This window comes from Fukomys damarensis, unplaced genomic scaffold, assembly GCF_012274545.1.
Source record: "Fukomys damarensis isolate Sample0158 unplaced genomic scaffold, DMR_v1.0_HiC HiC_scaffold_15, whole genome shotgun sequence".
In the NCBI taxonomy this organism is placed as follows: domain Eukaryota; kingdom Metazoa; phylum Chordata; class Mammalia; order Rodentia; family Bathyergidae; genus Fukomys; species Fukomys damarensis.
In genome coordinates, this window is record NW_022900927.1 from 58,143,948 (window position 1) to 58,162,755 (window position 18,808).

The 18,808-nt window shown below is 39.1% G+C and overlaps 1 long non-coding RNA gene across 5 annotated transcripts in view; it reads left to right on the forward strand.

The window, feature by feature from the left end:
* The window catches only part of LOC104865581, a 100,556-nt gene that overhangs the window by 78,966 nt on the left and 2,782 nt on the right, over nucleotides 1-18,808 (forward strand). For all 5 annotated transcript variants that reach the window (XR_781211.3, XR_781210.2, XR_004517297.1 and 2 more), the window contains 4 exons: nucleotides 6,578-6,699; nucleotides 7,908-8,116; nucleotides 17,032-17,194; nucleotides 17,287-17,539. This is a non-coding gene — a long non-coding RNA (uncharacterized LOC104865581). The remainder of the gene's footprint in view (nucleotides 1-6,577; nucleotides 6,700-7,907; nucleotides 8,117-17,031; nucleotides 17,195-17,286; nucleotides 17,540-18,808) is intronic.

The following is an 18,808-nucleotide window of genomic DNA, read 5'->3' on the forward strand; positions in this document are numbered from 1 at the left end:
GAGTTGCATGATTTGAGTTGATTATAACATAGTTTATAGGGGTATTAATAATATTTTAAGCTACTTCCCACTGTGCTCAGCGCACGCGCGTGCTGGCATTATTATTTCATGAAAGTGAATGTGTCTCTAGTCAAGGATGTAAAAGCACTTAGAGGGTCTGAAATGCACACGGCTAGAGCACCCAGCGCATGTGAATATGGTGGGTGGGGAAGTGTAATCTACCTTCATCCAATTTCCAGAAGTGTTGTCGGAATTTAGAAGTAGGAAGGGGCCTTGGCAGAATGGGCAAACAATAGCAAAAATGCTTTATGTACAGTGCTGTCCAGATCTAGCCACGTCTTTGTCCAAGATAGGCAGCCCGATGAACATTTCCCTGGAGACCATTCTTTCTCAGGGACCTACAACATCTGTGCAATTTAAATGGGATGCATGTCCAAGCCGCAAAGCACACAAAGCACAATTGCCTATTCAGTGTGGTTAAACAGGACAGCATCCATCTCTGGCTTTTGACTGGTGAGCTCCATGCCCCTAATTGACACTGAGTTGTTGCCTTTTCTGATAGCGTACAAGGTAGAGTCTTGGTGTATTTGGACTTGCTCAGGGTTCTTATGCCCAGAAAATCCAAATTAGATTTTTGTCAGGAGCCTGTCAAGCTTGTCTTAAGCCCACTTAATGAGGTCTGCTGTGGAATGTCTTTTATGTTCTGTGGCCTTTATGCTTAGTCTCAGCCACTCTCAGCTGTGGCTGAGGATTTAATGAAGTTTCCACAGTGCTAGCTTGAGGTCTGCTGCTTTTGAAAACACACCTCATGTGTGTTTGGGTATTTAAATTCTGTTTTCTAGCTTTTAGGGTTTATATCCTCGTGGTACATTCAAGCGCTATGGAAATAAGACCAGATGGATGGGACAACCAGCCATTCGGGAAATTACGTACACATTACATTTTAGAAAACCAGCGTACATATGTCTATCTGGATGTGTTCATATGTTGGATTATTTTTTGTTACATCCAAATGGTTGGGGTTTCAGTGAAGCAGTTACCTAGAATGCCAGCGTGAGAGTTCCTTCTGGGGTAAAAGCAAGGGCCTGCACTGAGCTGTTTTGTCAAATAGGATCGAGTGTGAGGACAGAGGAACAACTCTTCTACATTTCTTCACACTTTCTTAGTTTTCTCTGTAGTGCTTGCAACTGCAAACATTATATTTTAAATCTATTATCTACCATCCCCCTATGGTGTAAACCCTATCGTGACCGGACATTTTTCTGCTGCTTCACACTGTAGTGTTTGGCACGGAGTGAACACTCTATATGATAATGAATAAATCAGCTATCACTAAGGCAGTGCAATGAGAGCAATTCTTCCTGGCACTGAAGGCAGGATAACACAATGATTTTGTTTCCTAAATAATGAACATAAGATTGAGAGTGAAGATGAGGTAGTGTTCAGAGTGTGCAGACCTCTCTTCTCATCACTTTACCTCTAATTGTGACCATAACCCTTTAATGTGGGGGCTCTTGTTCTATTTTATAAATGGGAAAACTAAAGTACAAATACTATGTGATAGAGCCAGGATTAAACCCACTGATCTGACCTGTACCTCAAATGGTCAAAATGTAGCCCTCAGGGTTTGAAAATAAGCTGCCTCAAGAATTTATCTACCTTTTCAATCAGCAAAAGGTCATCCCATAACTATGATCTATTAGTTCTATACGATGATGCTTAAAAATGATATCCAGTTCAACCCAAACTCCTGATTTATTCTAAGATGGAACAATCTACACAGTCACTTTTCCTATTTTGTATTGCATTCTTCATTCATTTTCCTACCTTCTTATCTCTTAATGAAAAAGAAGAAAAGGAAAGGAAGCTAGATGGTTAATCCTGTCAATAAACATTCCTGGTGCCTGCACTAGTTAAGATATTGTGTTAACATGCCCAAAGCATACGGCTAGCTAAGTGGAAAAATTGGCAGTGGGGATTTTATCTTGGCTTGTTCATGGCTACTTAAGTCCACTCTTGCACACATTGTGATAAAATAATGAAATTTGGGTTTGGGTTGGCTGATGATAAAAATTGGTTGGTGTCCTTGACTACAGAACCCACATAGTGACATTGGCTTCATCCCAGATGAGTACTGGCAAAAACTGGAGAAGCCAAACTGGAATTATAAATTCCCTAAGAACAGGTGAAATGATTTCCTGATACATAGACTGAATACTATGGAGAATGTAATCATTAATGTAACTTCAGAAGAATGACACAATTTTCAGGGAAGGGGAATAGAGCTGCATTGCCAGAGATACCCTATCTTCATTAGAATTATGAATTGTGCTTGCCACCTGCACATTTCCTTGAAACATTTCCTATTATAAACCCATACAGCAGTATTGTTTCAAAAGTTTATCTCCCTGTTACCTTCTGCACTTGGCCCAAAAGGCCAAATCGGTCTTCTTACATCACCTCCTTTCCTGAATAAATCAGTTTATGAAATCCAGTTCAAAACTAAAATATCTTTATTTGGATTTACATAATCCTATTGATTTCTTTTATACCATATGCAGTCTCGGTAGTGCCCAATGTGGTAGGATACTAATTTCTGCCCCCACTAACTGAGAAAACGGTTATAAAATGCTTAGCAATATTAAGTATATGATAACAAATCTTAATAACAATTTAAATTAAACTAATTAACTTATACATTACCCCATATACTTATCTTTCTTCTTTGTGGTGAGACATTAAACTTGATACTCCCAGAGATTTTCAAGACTATAATACAATATTAACTATAATCACTTCATTATACAGTAGATTTCTTAGACTTGTTTCTCCTAATTACAATTTTGTGTCCTTGGAACAACATTTCCTCAACCCCTACCTCCCACCTCCCCCCTGCAGCCCTTAGTAATCATCCTTCTACTCTGTGATTCCTTATAGAATTGAGGTCTTTCGGTGCCTGGCCTATTTCACTTAATGTGTCTCTAGGTTCATATACATTGCTTCAAATACAAATTTTCTACTTCTTCAAGGCCAAATAATATTTAATTGTGGATAGATACTACATTTTCTTTTTTCATACATCCACCAATGTATATGTATGACTGGTTAATTACATATCTTGCCATTGTGAATAATGCTACTCTTAGCATAGAAGTGGGATCTCTCTTTGACTTGCTAATTTCATTTCCTTTGGATTTACACCAAATGTGGATGGCTAGATCATATGGTAGATTGCAAGATCATATGGTAGTTTCAGTTTTTTGAGGAACTTTTATACTAGTTTGTATAATGTCTGTACTACTTTATATTCTCACCAAGGATATACAAGTGTTCTTATTTTTCCACATCTTTGCTAATGTGTTATCTTTCATTTTTTTATAATAATCATTCTGACAGGTGTGTGGTGACAGCTCATTGTCAGTTTAATTTGTATTTTTTCTGGTAATTAAGGATGTTGAACATTTTTTTCATGTATCTGTTGGCCATTTGTATGTCTTCTGTTGAGAACTCTCTCTTCAATGGTCCTTTGCCTTTGTTTTAATTTTTTTCTTGCTCCTGAGTTATTTGAGATTCTTATGTTTCAGATGTTAACCACTTATATATGTCTTGCAAAAAATTGTCTTCTATTCCATAGGTTGTCTCTTTTCTTTGTTGGTTGATTCCTTTGCTGTACAGGTGCTTTTTAGTTTGATGTAATCTCCATTTATTCATTTTTACTTTCATTGCCTGTATTTTTGGTGTCCAAAAACTTTTGGCATCAAAAAATTATTGCACAGACCAATGTCATAGAGGTTTTCCCCTATGTTTTCTTCTATGTTTTCTTCTAAAACTGTTTTTCAGTTTTACATTTAGTTATTACACTTAAGTCTTTAATCCATTTTGAGTTGATTTTTCTATTTGGTACAGGCTATGGTTTGGTTTCACTCTTCTAAATATGGATGTCAAGTTTTCCCAGTTTCCTTTATTGAAAGAGATTGTTCTTTCTCCATTGTGTATTCATGGCACCTTTGCTGAAAGTCAGTTGACTGTTAATGGGTTGGTTTATCTTAGGCTGTCTAACATACTTCATTGTTCTATGTGTATGTGTTTATGTGCATACATTGTTATTTTCATTGCCTTAGTCTTGCGGTATATTTTGAAGCTGTGTGTTCTGATGCCTCCAGTTTTGTTCTTTTTGCTCAAGATTATTTTATTTACTGAGGTCTTTTGTGGTCCTATATGAATCTTAAAAATTTTTTCTATTTCTGTGAAAAATGTTATTAGAATTTTGATAAGGATTGTACTGAATCTTTAATTCACTTTGGACAGTTTGGCCTTTTAACATTGATTGTTCCAATCTATGAACATGGGATACCTTTCCATTTATTTGTGCTTCCTTTAGTTTCTTTCATTAATGTTTTATGGCTTTCAGTGTATAGGTATTTTGATTAAATTTATTTGCAGGGTTTTAAAAAATCTTTTAATACCTATTATCAATGAGATTGTTTCCTTGATTTCTTTTTCAGATAGTTTTGTGTTAGTGCATAGAAGTGCTACTGATTTTTATATATGCATTTTGTATTTGCAAACTTACTGAATTTGTTTATTAATTCTAACTTTTTCTGGTAGAGTCTTTAGGAATTTCTATAAACAAGATCCTATGCTTGCAATCAGGAATATTTTAACTTCTTTCTTTCCAATCTGACTGTAAAATACTCCATATTTAACCACAGATTTTTAAATGAAGAAAAAGCAACCAGCTGAACTAAAATAACTACTGTAAATTGACTGGAAACAGTTGAATTCCTTTTGTATTGTTTTAAATTCTTAAACCAACTATAGAACAAAAGCATCTGTACATCTTTAGTATTAAAAACAAAGCCCTGTGAAATGTTGAAATATTCTTAAAGGAACAAATTGGTAGAGCCTCAGATTCGTTTTGGATTGCAGAAAAAAATATGTTTTACCTTACCATGGGACCTACAGAGCCTTGATATTACTGCTTGTATACATATGTATTGATGTGATTATTGGGCCTGCCTTTCTTTGCAAGAGGAGCCATTCTCAGAAGCATGCAGGCAATCAAAGTATTTGCAAATCCTGAAAGCCAAAGAAATGCTAAGCTTTTTGTTTATTTACTGGAGTGTGTCTTTCTAAATATTTTCTTTTAAAAACTAGCTTCAAAGGGCAATAAACTGGGCCTCTATTAGTTCCCTGTGAATAAGAAAGATGAGAATTAAATGACATTCAGCAGGAATGCCCACAACATGGTGTTTGTCTCAAGACATAGGCTCAAGGAGATACATTTAAACAGGAAAATGTAAACACAGAACCATTAATCTGTGTACATGCATAGAAGTAAAAATTTATCTGCAATGTGTTTATCTTAAATTCAACTAGGCAATGAATTTGTCAAAAAAAATACCTATGGGAGTTCATTATTATGTGTCAGTGGTGGGGATTAAGGTATTCATGAGGCAATATAAGCTTTCAAGAATTGATGGGTAGACCAGAAAGAATGGCTGCTATCAAGAAATCAACCAATAACAAATGCTGGTGGGGTTGTAGGGAGAAAGGAACCCCTCTCCACTGTTGGTGGGAGTGCAGACTGGAGCAACCACTGTGAAACTCAATATGGAGATACCTCAGAAAACTAGGATTAAAGGTCCCATTTGACCCAGCCATGTGCCTTCTGGGTATCTTTCCAAAAGAATTAAAAGAATCATACAACAGTGATATATGCACACCCATGTTTATAGTAGCATAGTTTGTAACAGCTAAAACTTGGAAACAGCCCAGTTGCCCATCAACTGGAGACTGAATAAAGAAGATGTGGTCTGTTTTATTTTGCTTTGTTTACAAAATAGAATACTACTCAGCCATATAAAATGAGAAACGAGACATTTATAGATAAGTGGATGCATATTGAGACCATATTCAAGTGAAATAAATAGGACACACATGAAAATACCAAATAGTTTCTCTGGTGTGAAAAACTGAAAGTGTAAATAAGGTTCAAATTGTATAATTGATAAGTGAAGTAGAAAGAAAAGGGCTAAAGGAGCAGGGGAAGTAAGAAGGTTAGGGGAGAGGAAGGAAAGAAAAGAAAAATATGAGAAAAGGAAAAAATGGAGACAAAGTCTTTGTAAATAAGGAAGGGTGGAGGGGGTGAAGGGAGGGCAGAGGAATGGGGAAAATAAGAAACAAGATACATCATGTAAAGGTACAAGATCCCAACGATGAATGTACCTGTACTGTATACTTAAAAAGTAACAATAATCTTAACAACAAAGAATTGATGTGCAGATTTTCATGGAAATGGAACTGCTCACATGTGGGGAAGTGTGAGATAAGGAAGGGTGGGTTCAAGACCTGTGCTGCACAGAAGAGAACAAAGGGACACATATCAAGACTTTCAACTCCCTACAGAATTTACTAATCTGTAAAAAGGGTTTCCTTTCTCATTTTTATGCCAAGAGATCAAGACGCACATTTGTTCAATAATCAGTATCAAGAAAGGGTTCAAAGTTGAGAGTAAATTGAGAAAATCAAATGGTATTATTAGAGAAACTCTCTTTGTGTTTTAATTTCTAAACAGATGGCCATCAAAAATAACTAAATATCAAAAGGACTGAGATAATGTACATGCTGTCTAGAGAGGAGCACACTGTGTTTCAACTATTCAACATGGGGCTTGCTCAAGGAGTTCACCTGTGTCAGGTAATTTGAGGTGTGGTTGGCAAATCCTTGCTTCGTTTGAATCATATAAAATATTTACACTTCCTATCAGGTTTTGCACAGTTTAAATTTAAATTTAAACCCCTACTCTCATGGAGATGAGTTATAATGTTAGGATTTTAATTTTCTCAACCTTACAGTCTCTAGAGCAATTTAAATCACTCCTTCATAATTCCATGCCACCACAGATCCAGAAGAAGACGTCATCTTTTATGACGTCATTCCTCAGTAGACTTCTTTGGGTCTATCCAAATCCACATAAATACAAAGCGGAAGTGGGATGGTAGTTGGCCTACCAAATCCTAGAATGACAAAATCGTGGAGTCTTCATTAATGCCATTGAGGGATGTGAACAGAGCTCCCTCTGTTGATCATTTACCATGTCCTAGTCACTTTCCATATATATTCTCCAATTCTCACAACAGCCTAGACAAGCCAACTCCCTTATCACTGTTTTATAAAAGAGAAAACCAAAGCTAAGTGTGATCTCCCGACTTTTCTAAACATGCCCATGTCAGACTTTAAGATGAGGATGACTAAAGATTTGCTTCTCCCTCCCACATCATCCATCCTAAGCTACTTTACCATCCTGTTAGGTGCTACCTATTTAAAATATATAAGGAGACAATGATTTAAGTGTTTAAAAACACCAACCCCCACCTCACTCTTAAATCGAGGCCCCTCAGTCTTCTTGGTCATCGAATCACCAAACTCAGTATTTGGTGCACCATCTAGAAAAACAGAAAGCTGGATGAAAGAAAAGGAAGAAAAAAAGAAAAGAAAAAGAAAAAGAAACACTGTCTGCAAGTACATGGTGGCAACTTTTAAAGGAAAAGAGAGGAAGATACTTAGCTTTCCTGTAATTTTTCTTTTCTCTTTTAGAGAGAGAAGGGGTGGTATGCGGTGAAGGATAGAAAATAGCCATGTGGTGATCAAAAGCAAAATAAATCAAAGCAGAAGGAGTTGGAAAGTGATTTTTCCATCTCCCTAGACATTGCACCCTTCTCTGAATGAGACTGCTCTGTTTGGTTTTCAGGCTAGGGTTGTCAAGCAAGAAGTACACAGTAGTTTCATATTTTCTCGTCACTTTCTTTTGGGGATAAGTATTTTAGTTTTCTGTTGTTTATTATTTTAAAGACATCTGTATGCTAACATGTTTTATGCTAATTATATGCATGTTTGCCCCTCAGGTTGTGTTTTCCATCACCCATCCAGGAGGGAGGATCATCTCTCCTGAAAACTCACAAATTTGATTTTGAGAATTATTCAGAAAAAAGTTAAGCAACGCTTTCCCCTGCATAGGAAATAATATGCTCTGGAGGACCCTGTAATCCACAGAAAATGGACTGGGACAACATTTGGGTTCTCATACTACCCACATCCTCTGGAGGACCGCCAGGTACACAAAGCATTTAACATTGTGACATTGAAATGTTGGAAGAAATGACTAAAATAAAAATCAAATCAAAACTTTTAGAAATTACTAAATTACTGTGTTTTGATCCAGGGAGGAGAAAGAAAAAGCTGTTTTCATTCTCTGCAACACCTGAGGTGTGTCAACTGCTTCTATAACTATAAATACCATGTTCTAATTGTATGTCATCTTTTCTTAGCATCGTTTCTAGAAGTTAATTCTAATGATATTAGTGCCTGAAGCTGAGATTGTGCTTCCGGGATGAATCAGTTAAAATAGAAATCTCATATAATAATCTAGCATGACGGTTTCTTCCAGCACTTTTACTACGGAGCTTTGTTTTTAATGAAATTATAATTTGTTTTGAGAGCAGATTTCCATTTGAAAAAAATAGAAGTTAGCCAATTAACCTGTCTTAAAATATTCTTAAGCACCTTTTTCTGAAGATGAACTGAGCCTAAAATCAAATTCCTTGACATGAGGCATTAAAACTTAGAGGACTATGGAAGGTATCTTGTGCCTCTCCTTTCTTTGTGAGCTGGATTCCTTTTGTTCCACTTCATAGATGCCAAGAAAAGAGCCCATATCATGCCCTCTGTATTGCTCTCTGCCCTGCTCTGGGCTTAAGAAAAGCAAGGTGCCTAAAGCACCAGGGAATCCATAACACAGACTTAAGCTCATTTTGTGACCGGTCTCCTGGTCTCCTCTTTGCCGGTTCTTCTCTTCACTTGTCAGTAGCTGCGCCCAATTGCCTTCCTCTTTGTTAAATGCTCTCACTGTTAGACCTGAGCAGTGACATCATTCTGCAAGACATGAAGCCCTGCTGCTGGTATGACTCCTACTGACTCACTTTACTGCCTCTAGAGCTCTGAGACAGCTTTTTCCTTTCATGGTTGGATGAAGGGGCTCCCTCTGCAAAGGAGGCCTGAGTAGTAGACCAGGCTCTCCTTGGACAGGAAGGGATCAGAAGGAGCTCCTAAAGGCAGGGAAAAACAGGTACCTGGCATGGGCTGGGACAGCCAGCCAGCATTTGACACTTATGGTCACAATCTCTCTATAAATAGAAAGAGCTACTGCTAGGGAGATAGTTGGTAAATTGGTTAGAATAAATCTTTACTAAATAATGACAAAATAACCTTCTGTTGAAACCGGCAATGTTTGGTACATTTTGTTGCAATCAAAGGCCTGCAGTGTTTTCTGTGCTAAACCCCGTGACCCATCATTACTTTCTTTTTATTCTGCTTATTTGTCTGAGATAACAAAATAGCTACATATTTCCCTTTAAAGTTGTGTCTGAAGAATGATTCAGTGAACTAACACATTTGGCCTTAATGCAGCCCTAGCGAAGAAGAAATTTTCCTGCTCATCTCTGAGCATAATTCAAAGATAATTCAAATAGAAAAGCAATTTGTGGGTCATTAGGCTCCAGAATTTATTAGGTGCTGGTGAGCCACGCCAGCTGATTAAGTCTTATTTTCTTCACAAGCTACATTCTGTAAGGACAGGAAGGGTACTTAAAAGTGAGCATTAGTTGCAACTCTCGAAGGTTCCTGCAGTTTGTGGGTGTTAGCAAACGTGTAGTGGGCATGGCTTAGTCTACATGAGCAGTGAGATTGATTTAATGGAGCTTCCGAAATTCCCTGTGATCGGGGAGGACTGGCACTCTCGGTTCTGTATTGCCCATGGTGCATGCTTAAAAGCTTCAACACAGTAAGAACAGAGTTAGATAAGCCCGAGTTGGAGTCCCAGCATCAATGCCTACTATTTTCTTTTAACTCCCGGAGCCTCTTTCTCCTCATGGGTATCATGAGGAGAAGAAGAAAAGTCACATTTATTTTTATTTTTCCATTGGCCAAGAAAATTAAATGAGAGGAGGTATTTGTATGACACTACACTTAGTAAATACTCAACTAATGGTCATCACATTTATTATCATTGTTTTTAAATAGTAATAATACTTTAAGCATTATTACTATTATTGGCATTCTTATTGATACTACTGTTCAGAATATTACTTCATGGAGAACTTAGGTAGTAGAAACCAAAAGATCCATGTATTTCTGCCAATAAAACAGAGACTATAAAAATAAAGATGTTGGATCCAGATATGCTGGTTCGTGCTTGTAACCTAAACATTTTGAGAGGCTGAGTCAGGAGGATCACAAGTTCAAGCTCAACCTGAGCAAACTAATGACCTCCTTATCTCATAATAAAGAATCTTTAAAAAGGGTTAGTTCAATGCAAAGGTCCTGAATCCAATACCCACTTTTGGAGAAAGATGAAAGGCAGAAAGAAGAAGGAAAGAAGGAGAGAGAGAGAGAGAGAGAGAGAGAGAGAGGAGAGGCGAGGGAGAAATGTGGGAAATCTCAAGTTTTAAACGCGATTCATTGGAGGCCTATACATTATCACAAAATTTCAATAAAAACCTTTCTAAAATGTTGCATAAGTTGAAAAACTTAAAAACTCACTAAATTGTACTTCTTGTACTTAACTGATGTCAGTTATTCACATGAGTCAGAAAGAACACAGTGAGTTATAAGCAAGATATCTTGACCTTCACTGCCAAGAATACAGATGTTTGGCTGACGAGCTAGCTTGTCCACTTTTCTTTCTAACGCCTGACATTATAAAAAGCCATCCTGTAACTGGCTTCTGATGTTGTTGGTAGCGGCAACCAGTGGATTGCAGGATAATATGAAATCCCAAGCACTGTGATGCATGGAATTGAGCAGAATGAAGGATGCCCTTAGGAAAAGACATCTTGCTGTTTGCAAAGTCCTAAGTGAGCAGCTAGGACATTCTCATGAGCTCAGACCATCACGCAAAAGCATGTAGCAAGTCTCACGGCCATTAAAAATTTTGTAAATAAGATCCAAATTGTATAACTGATAATGTGAAATAGGAAGAAAAGGGCTAAAAGTGTAGGGGAAGTGGGAAGGGTAGGGAAAAAGAAATAAGGAAAAAGAAAAAAGGCGAGAAAAGGAAAAAATGGAAACAAAGTCTTTGTAACTAGGGAAGGGAGGAAGGGGTGAAGGGAGGGCAGGGGTATGGGGGAAAAAATGAGGACCAAGATCTGTCATGTAAAGGTACAAGATCCCAACGATGAATGTCACTTACTGTATACTAAAAAGTACCAGTAAACTCAATGAAAAAAAATTTTTAGCTTTGTTGCTAACCAAGATAAGAGTAATAGGGTTGTGTTTGCCTCTGAAAGACATGGCTCCTCACAGAAAGAAAAGTCAGATGTTAATTAAAACTCTGATGAGCTGGAATGGATGGTGCCATTCTGTGTGGAAAAGTCAGCTTTGACTTCTGATTGCATGCAAAAAGGGAAAGTGATTTGCTACCAAAATGTTACTGCACACAACTCTCATTTAAGTAAAAGGAGAATTTTTGGTTTTGCATTTGGAAGGGCTCCAGTGACAATATCACTTTCAATAAAATAATATCTTGAGTGTATATTTGCATTTCATTTAGTTTTACCCCTTCATGTGGGTTTCCCTTTTTCGTGGAGCCACTCTTCAAAAGAACAAATTAACATCCGCACTCTGGCGTGCTTTATGGTATTTCACTTATATTCTTTCCCACATGGATTAATGGAACATCATTTACCTTTCCTAATGCTTAGCATATACATAGAAGCAAAGGAAACAGCGATCAAAGGGAAATAACCTCACTAGAATTGTAGTGACGCTTTCCTAGATTTCATTTCCATTCTGTCAGTCTTCCACAGGAAGTTGGTGTAATTTCACTTAAAATGGGCAAGATTCAGTTGTTCGCAGTCATAAGTGAGAGAACAAAATAAGAGAGATTTTCACTTATAAGATACCTTTCTCTTATCTACGGGTCTTGTCTCCTAGACTGTCTGTCTGTCTCTAGAAAGCAAAGTCAATAAAAATGATTAGAGTTGGCATCTCACAAATGTACACCCTTAAACCAAACGCGGTAATGCTGAGCAGGAAATATTTTTTTCTGACCTTTTCAAATTGCATCCAACTGTCTTGGGAATTTCTCAGGGACTGAAGGTAATAAGGTTCAATCCGTTTTACTGCCTGGCTTCAAATTTAGTTCCTCTGCTGTTCTAACTTATCTATTCTTTGCATCTTGGCCCTGGCTTCCATTCTGCACAGAAAGCCATGGATCTCATCTTTTTTCCCCCTTCTCAGGTTTTCGTTAAAAGACCACACTGTGGACTCTACAACCATGATGACTTTTCACTTCTTTCCCCCTTCAAACACAAAATATTAGCACAAGAAGATTGGTGAGCATCCTTTGAGAAGCCCTCCTCGAATTTAATGAGCTTCCGGGTTTCCTCTTGTCTTATGTCTCAGTTTTTGTCTTGGTGATTTATGCCTCAGCGATCTTCATTATACAAAACATTTCCAACTTAACTGTACCATGGACACTCTCAAAATAGAAGTCAAAAATACGCAAATTTCTTTTGTTCTAAATGAACTTTAATGCTTCTTCTGTGAGTCCAAATGCTATGACTTACTTGCCGGCGAGGAAAAGAGGTATCCAAGTGTGACATGCTAAAGGAATGCTGAGCGCCCTCATTTTTCACTGTGTTTCCTGAAGGGGAACAGAAAACAGAAGCTAGGGACACATTGCCTGACCCCACGAAAGCACTGGGTGTCAGGAAGCCCTGACAAGGAGGTAAAAAAGCCTGTGTTCCTTTTCATACTCGGAGCATCTCCATGCTGACTGTGACACTTGGTTTTTCCTCATTTGTAGGACACCCCACCTTTAATAGCACCCTCCATTTTGGTGCCCCCATCCGCCGCCCTGTCCTGCTGCTGTGGAGGTTAAGACTCTTGGCTGGGATCTCCCAGCGTCAGTGCATTCTGGAGCCTCTTCCTGACTTGGAAAGCAGGTTCACCAGCAGGCAGCCATCAGCAGGAAAATGTCTTTTCAAAGTTGCCCTTCTGAGACTGTATTTTTCTCATACACTAATTTCTTGAGTTTGATCCTTATATCTGGCTTTCTAAAAATGAAATCATTTTGAACAACCCAACTTAGAAAGTAGAGTTGGGGGAGAAGGGATGATGAGCCAACTATTTTTCATTCAAAACAATGTGTTTTGCTCTTTTAAGGAACTGGCTACACTTATGCCAAAGTTCATCTTCATAATGTAGCTTCTATTTTCCATTTAAAATAGTATCTACACGCTTGGTGTTAAAGTGAAATCAACAAAGCATATTTAAGAGTAGGTTAGTATACTGTCATTTGAAATATACTCTATCTTAATAATGAAGTCATAGTCCCCCCCTGCCCTGATGCTGTCCTTCTGCAATCTGGGTGTGGTGAGCTGACGTTTGACTTAGTAGAGATGAAGTATGTTGGCAGTTTTGCAAATTCAAACTCACCCAGTGTTTGCAGGGAGCTTAGTGATTTCAGTTTCGCCACCCGGGGAAGAGTGTGGTAATTAAAGCAGATTTCTTCTTAATTCTTGGGTGGAGCATCAGTACACCTGAGAGGTGGCAATTGCAGGTGTGTGTGACTGTACCTGTATGTGCAGGCAGACATGAGATGTGTGTGCTAACCTGAGCTAGGGACAGGGAAGCAATTGCTCCAAAACCAAATGGATTCTACTTTTGCCCTGTGGATGTCATCTCTTAGGACCCTGGGAGCTTGGTTTTACCTAGCAACTCTTTCAGAACACACTATGAATCTAATCATAACACATTTAGGGTCCCCTTTTCTCATTTCTAAGACTCATTATCTTTCTTACCCTCAGGACCCAGAGGCAATACAAAGGTAATGTTTGGATTTTCCACGGAAAGTGTAAAGTGATTTGAAGCCGGTGGGAAGAAGGAATGAGCTGGGGGTGGGGTTGGCTTGTACTAGGTTTTGTGCCTTGTGAGGTGTTCTTGGAGCTTGTAGGGAATTTCAGGCAGTGAAGGAGAAAAGAACAAGGAGCCTGACGCGCTGGGAATATACTAGGATAGATACTGTTTGGAACCTCATTCAAATTTTACGGAAGACCCATAAGGCAGAAGTAACTATCCTTGACTTAAAGGAGGTGAAACAGGCTTAGCGACTTTATAAGCTGAATTTGCGTCTCAGTGGCAGGAGGATTGTGGGAGGAGAGTTATTTTTATCTGTATGGAAAGGAACAAAATAATTCATTTTTTTCCCATAGCAACTTGACTTTTGCTCCTCCCCTTTCTCCTCTTCCTTCGTCACCTCCTTCTCCTTGTCCTCTTGCTTACTTTGTTTCTACTTCTTTTTTTACTTGTCCCAAATACAGTGAGGCCAGGTTACTAAAGCAGTGTTCCGCTGGGTCTTCTGCAGCGGGAAAGGCAATTTTCTTTTCTTCCTCACAGACTCGTCTTCAGTAGAACTACTAATTTCATTATTTCAAAAGTTTAATGAAGCCTAAACATTCTCATTGGTGGTTTGTATTAATATCACACACTTTCATTAAAATAATAACACAAGTGGCAGGTGATGGTGACCCTCTGCTCTCCTCACAAGCTCACATTCAACCCTGACTATCTGCCTTTTGTCTGTGTTATTGAACATCCAAGGTCAAAGGGAGGAAAGGATGGATTGAGGGAAGCAAATATTCAAAGATATCTTTGTGGGTAATCTTGGAAAATCAGTGTCTATAAAAATCATGTGTTCTAGCTAGGTGTGGTGGCATTTGCCTATAATCCGAGTACTCTGAGAGGCTGAAGCAGGAGGATCACAAGTTCGAGCCCAGACTAGGTGATTTAGTGACTTAGTGAGACCATCTTAAAAAAATAATAAAATAAAATAATAAAGGGCTGGGAATGTAGCTCAGTGTGAAGGTACTTGGATCAATCCTCACTAGCACTAAAAAAAAAAATTAGCTTCTATATCAGGGTATCTAGGAAATTAAATTCCTTCTAATACACAAGTGGAGATCGTTTTTCCTCTGTTTGCTTCATATATTTCTGTTACAAAATTAACATTCTTGATTGCCAAAGCAGGCTTGTCCCTGTGCTGGTGACTCAGTGGAGATACGGATAGGGAGGGATTCAATTTCACTCTTACGGTGGTGCCTGCTACACTGTAATTTGTGCTCAGAGGAGGGCTCGTTGATTTATTCCAGGTGACCTGGGCTTCTCGGGTTGCCACCACATCCCCCAGGCTCCTGATGCCCAGACAGGCAGCCTGCTGGCCTATTGGTTGTCCCCAGGCATATCAGAGGACAGGAAATTGACTCGAATCCAAGCAAAGTAGTAGGATCTCCAAAGCTGTCACCCTCACTCACTGCAACACACTCCTCCTAGAGTGGGAGCTCGGGAAACTCAGTCAGCACCACGCTGGGATAAATATCCACCCTTTAGCAATTCCAGGCAGAGTTACACAGAAAATGCAGCATGGTTTTAAATGCAAAAGCCATTTCAAGCTTTCTCTGTCTCTCTCTCTGTCTCTCTCTTTGTCTCTCTCTCTCTGTCTCTCTGTCTGTCTGTCTGTCTCTCTCTCTCTCTCTGTCTCTCTCTCTCTCTCTCTCTCTCTGTATCTTCTCTCTCAAAAATATCTTAGAGGTCTCAACCATGCACACAATCTCAGTTCAGGGCTCAGGAAAGACTGTTTTGTAGAAGTGTCTTTGATTCTCACTATCGCCCTTATTGAAAGAAAACTTAAAATGATATAAACAAACAACAATAAATCATTCTGAAACTCTCACTGCACATGGTTACTCTTCAGCAATTTGCTTTCTATTGGTATGGAAGGGAAGGAAATGAGAGTGGACTTTCAATCTGCCACTTCAGGAGGGGGCACCTGCCTGTGTGCCCTGATAAGCTGGCCATCTCCACTTCCTGTCAGGGCTGCAGCAGTATTTATTTTTGCTTAATTGGAACCCCACTGACATCCTGTGGGACTCCCCCCTTGGCAAAGGCAATGCATCCATATAGACCCAGAGCACAGCCACTGTGGTCGGTGGTAATCTTAGAGCCAAAAATATCAACATTGGGATCAAAATTAAGCCAATACCCAGGCTGATGGGGCTTCTAGATTGCCTTTTGGTGTTATGAAGAAATTGCCATTTTTCTCAGTGTTTAGCTTCAGAGTTAAAGCAATGTCGGCAGAAGCTTAACCTGAACACACTTTGTCAAAGTATTTCCTCTTCTGCTTTGCTCCTTCATTTCACTCCCTCAAGAAGTCTGCGAATGTCCAGTATGATTACTATTGGCCATCAGGAAGAAGTCTGTCATAACCACAAGGTCTGGACGCTATAGAGAAATGTTCCATACACGTATATATGAATGCATTTTCTTTCTGGATGAGCCTATATACAAAAGTGTCCTGAGAGCCTTAATTTTTGAAGATAAAATTAAACAAGGAAATCCTATTTGTCGTAACTCTGGATGTCAAAACAGGAATCTTACTGCCTTGCATGTTGGAGGGCCACTTCGTCGTTTTTGTATATGGTTTCAGCATTTGCATTTGGTCTTCCCACATTCTATTTTTGTTTTTGTCATGGAAGTTCATGAAGACTTAATCATTGGCCCTCTAATTTTCTGGGGGGGGAATGTTGATTTATTGAACTGGGTGCAGAGAAAGAAGAAGAAGATCAATCTGACATTGTAGGTTAATGGTAGGGGACAAAACACATTCATAATTAGAAGAGAAAAGGATTTTCCTTGTTCCTTCCAGTTTATAATAAAAAGCCCCTCGCCAAAGTGTCTTAGAAAATAATGCATTCAGACTGAGTTGAATTACCGCCTAGCAGATTCTATTTATCTGTAGCTTAAAAAGCAGCTGCGTTTTTGTGAAGAGCAATGAATGTGGCAGTCCTACTTAGAAGTGAAAGAAAAAGAACACCCCTTGTTTTGTAATAAGGGGATTTTCAATTTAAAAGAGAGAGCGAGCCTGTTGTGTGAAGTAGGGTTATTACATTCACTGTATTCTATCTCACCCACCAGGAGGCTAATAATGAAGGGGCCAGGGAAGGAGGCCAATCGGACAAGGGTTATCTCACGACCTCAGATGCCAGATAAGTCGAAGGGTGCAGAATCACTCCTGGACAGCATTCAGACAGGCTGGAGTGATTATTTGGAAGAGAAAAGCCTGCCTATTCTTTCCAAGGTAAACAGTTCATTTCATCTGCCAGCAGCCATGTAAAAATTCATTTGGATAAAGATATCTATAAAGTCTGCCCTTAAAAAAAATCATTTTAGGTGCATGAATATCGCCTGGACCTGCCCATCAGTCCAATGGTCTAACGGTGAATTACTAGAAAGCTGCCCCAGACAAAGGATGCGCTTGGATCCAGCTTCACCTAAAACCACATTTTAAAGGATCTGCCAAGCTCACTTGTAATCATGAGAAAGAAATTACCCACATGGACAAAGCAGAAAATGAGAAAGTAGAGCTCGTGCTGCGAATAACTCCAGCGAGTGCCAAGGGGCTAGTGAGGAACGGCTTCACGAGGTGAATACCTTTAGCTTGTACTTAGGGTTTGGTTAGAGTGTAATCACTTTCTCTTTTAGGAGTGATGACTGTCACGAGTGTATTTCCTAATTGAAGAGTTCCAGGGCATTTGTCAGAATGTTGAAAGTTGTAATATCAGTCTTGCCCTCCTTGCTATTTACAATGACTCATTTTACATTTGCAAATATGCAGAAATCAGTTTGGGTGGAGAAACGGGTCTCAGGGAGCCTGGGGCGACTACTAGCTGTCTGTGTTTGCGAGCTTTGCTGTGAGCACTGTCCAGCAATTGACGTCTCTGTGTGTGTGTGTGTGTCCTTGTTCTTGTCTTATCTCTGTTGTCAAGATAGATTGGGAGCCTTGGCCCATCCATGGGTTCCCAGATGTGATCCAAAGCTTTCATTTGATTTTTAGAACAGAAGGGAGGAAAAAGAAGAGGAGAGAGAACACGCCACATCATGATTAATGGTTGATCTGAATTTTTAATTCATAGGAAAGGAGGAAGGGGAGGGCTTACGAGTCAAGTGACAAGGCTAACCTTTTCCCTCTGGGACAAGCAGGATTCAAATGAAACATCACTTTGGGTGTGAAATTAGTTTGAAGCTCCCCCCCACCCCCATTTGGTGCCTGGTTTAACTCCTTTGTGTTTAACTCTTTCAAAGAAGGTTCCTCCCATTCCAGCTTCCCCTCGAGTTTATTCCCAGTAGTCCATAGTCCCCTTTCCTTTGTTTTATCTTTTTAAAGACCAGATCTGGGAAAATCATATTTTACTATTGTAAATGCTTTGTGGCTCATTACTTACAAGATAAGATCCTCCCTGAAACATTATTTCTTTGTGTCCCAAACTAACGCAAGTAAATAAATAATTTTCTTCTGTTTTCAAGGCTAATTTTGCCAGGGAGGAGGGAAAGGGAAAGTGAGGGACCCCTCTGGAGTCTCTAGATTCCCACATAAGTGAGTCACAGGATCGCCATGCCAACCTTAAGCAATTTTGGCTTCAAGCAAGCATGTGCCTGGACTCTTTCAAACTACCCTTCAGTCCTGGTCCAGAGAACTCAGGCCTAACATTATAGAAAGAAAACACTGTCCAAGAAAATGTTTGACTGCTTTGTATGCACAATGGATGCCACAGTTCAGCACCATCGGGGTCAAGATGAGACTGATTCTTTCTGGAGTTCGGTGGCTTGTGGGAGAAGGGAAAGGATGGAGATGGTTAAGAAACAGGGTTATTGTTCCCGTGCATTTTGAAAAGGACAATGTCAGGGCCCTTGA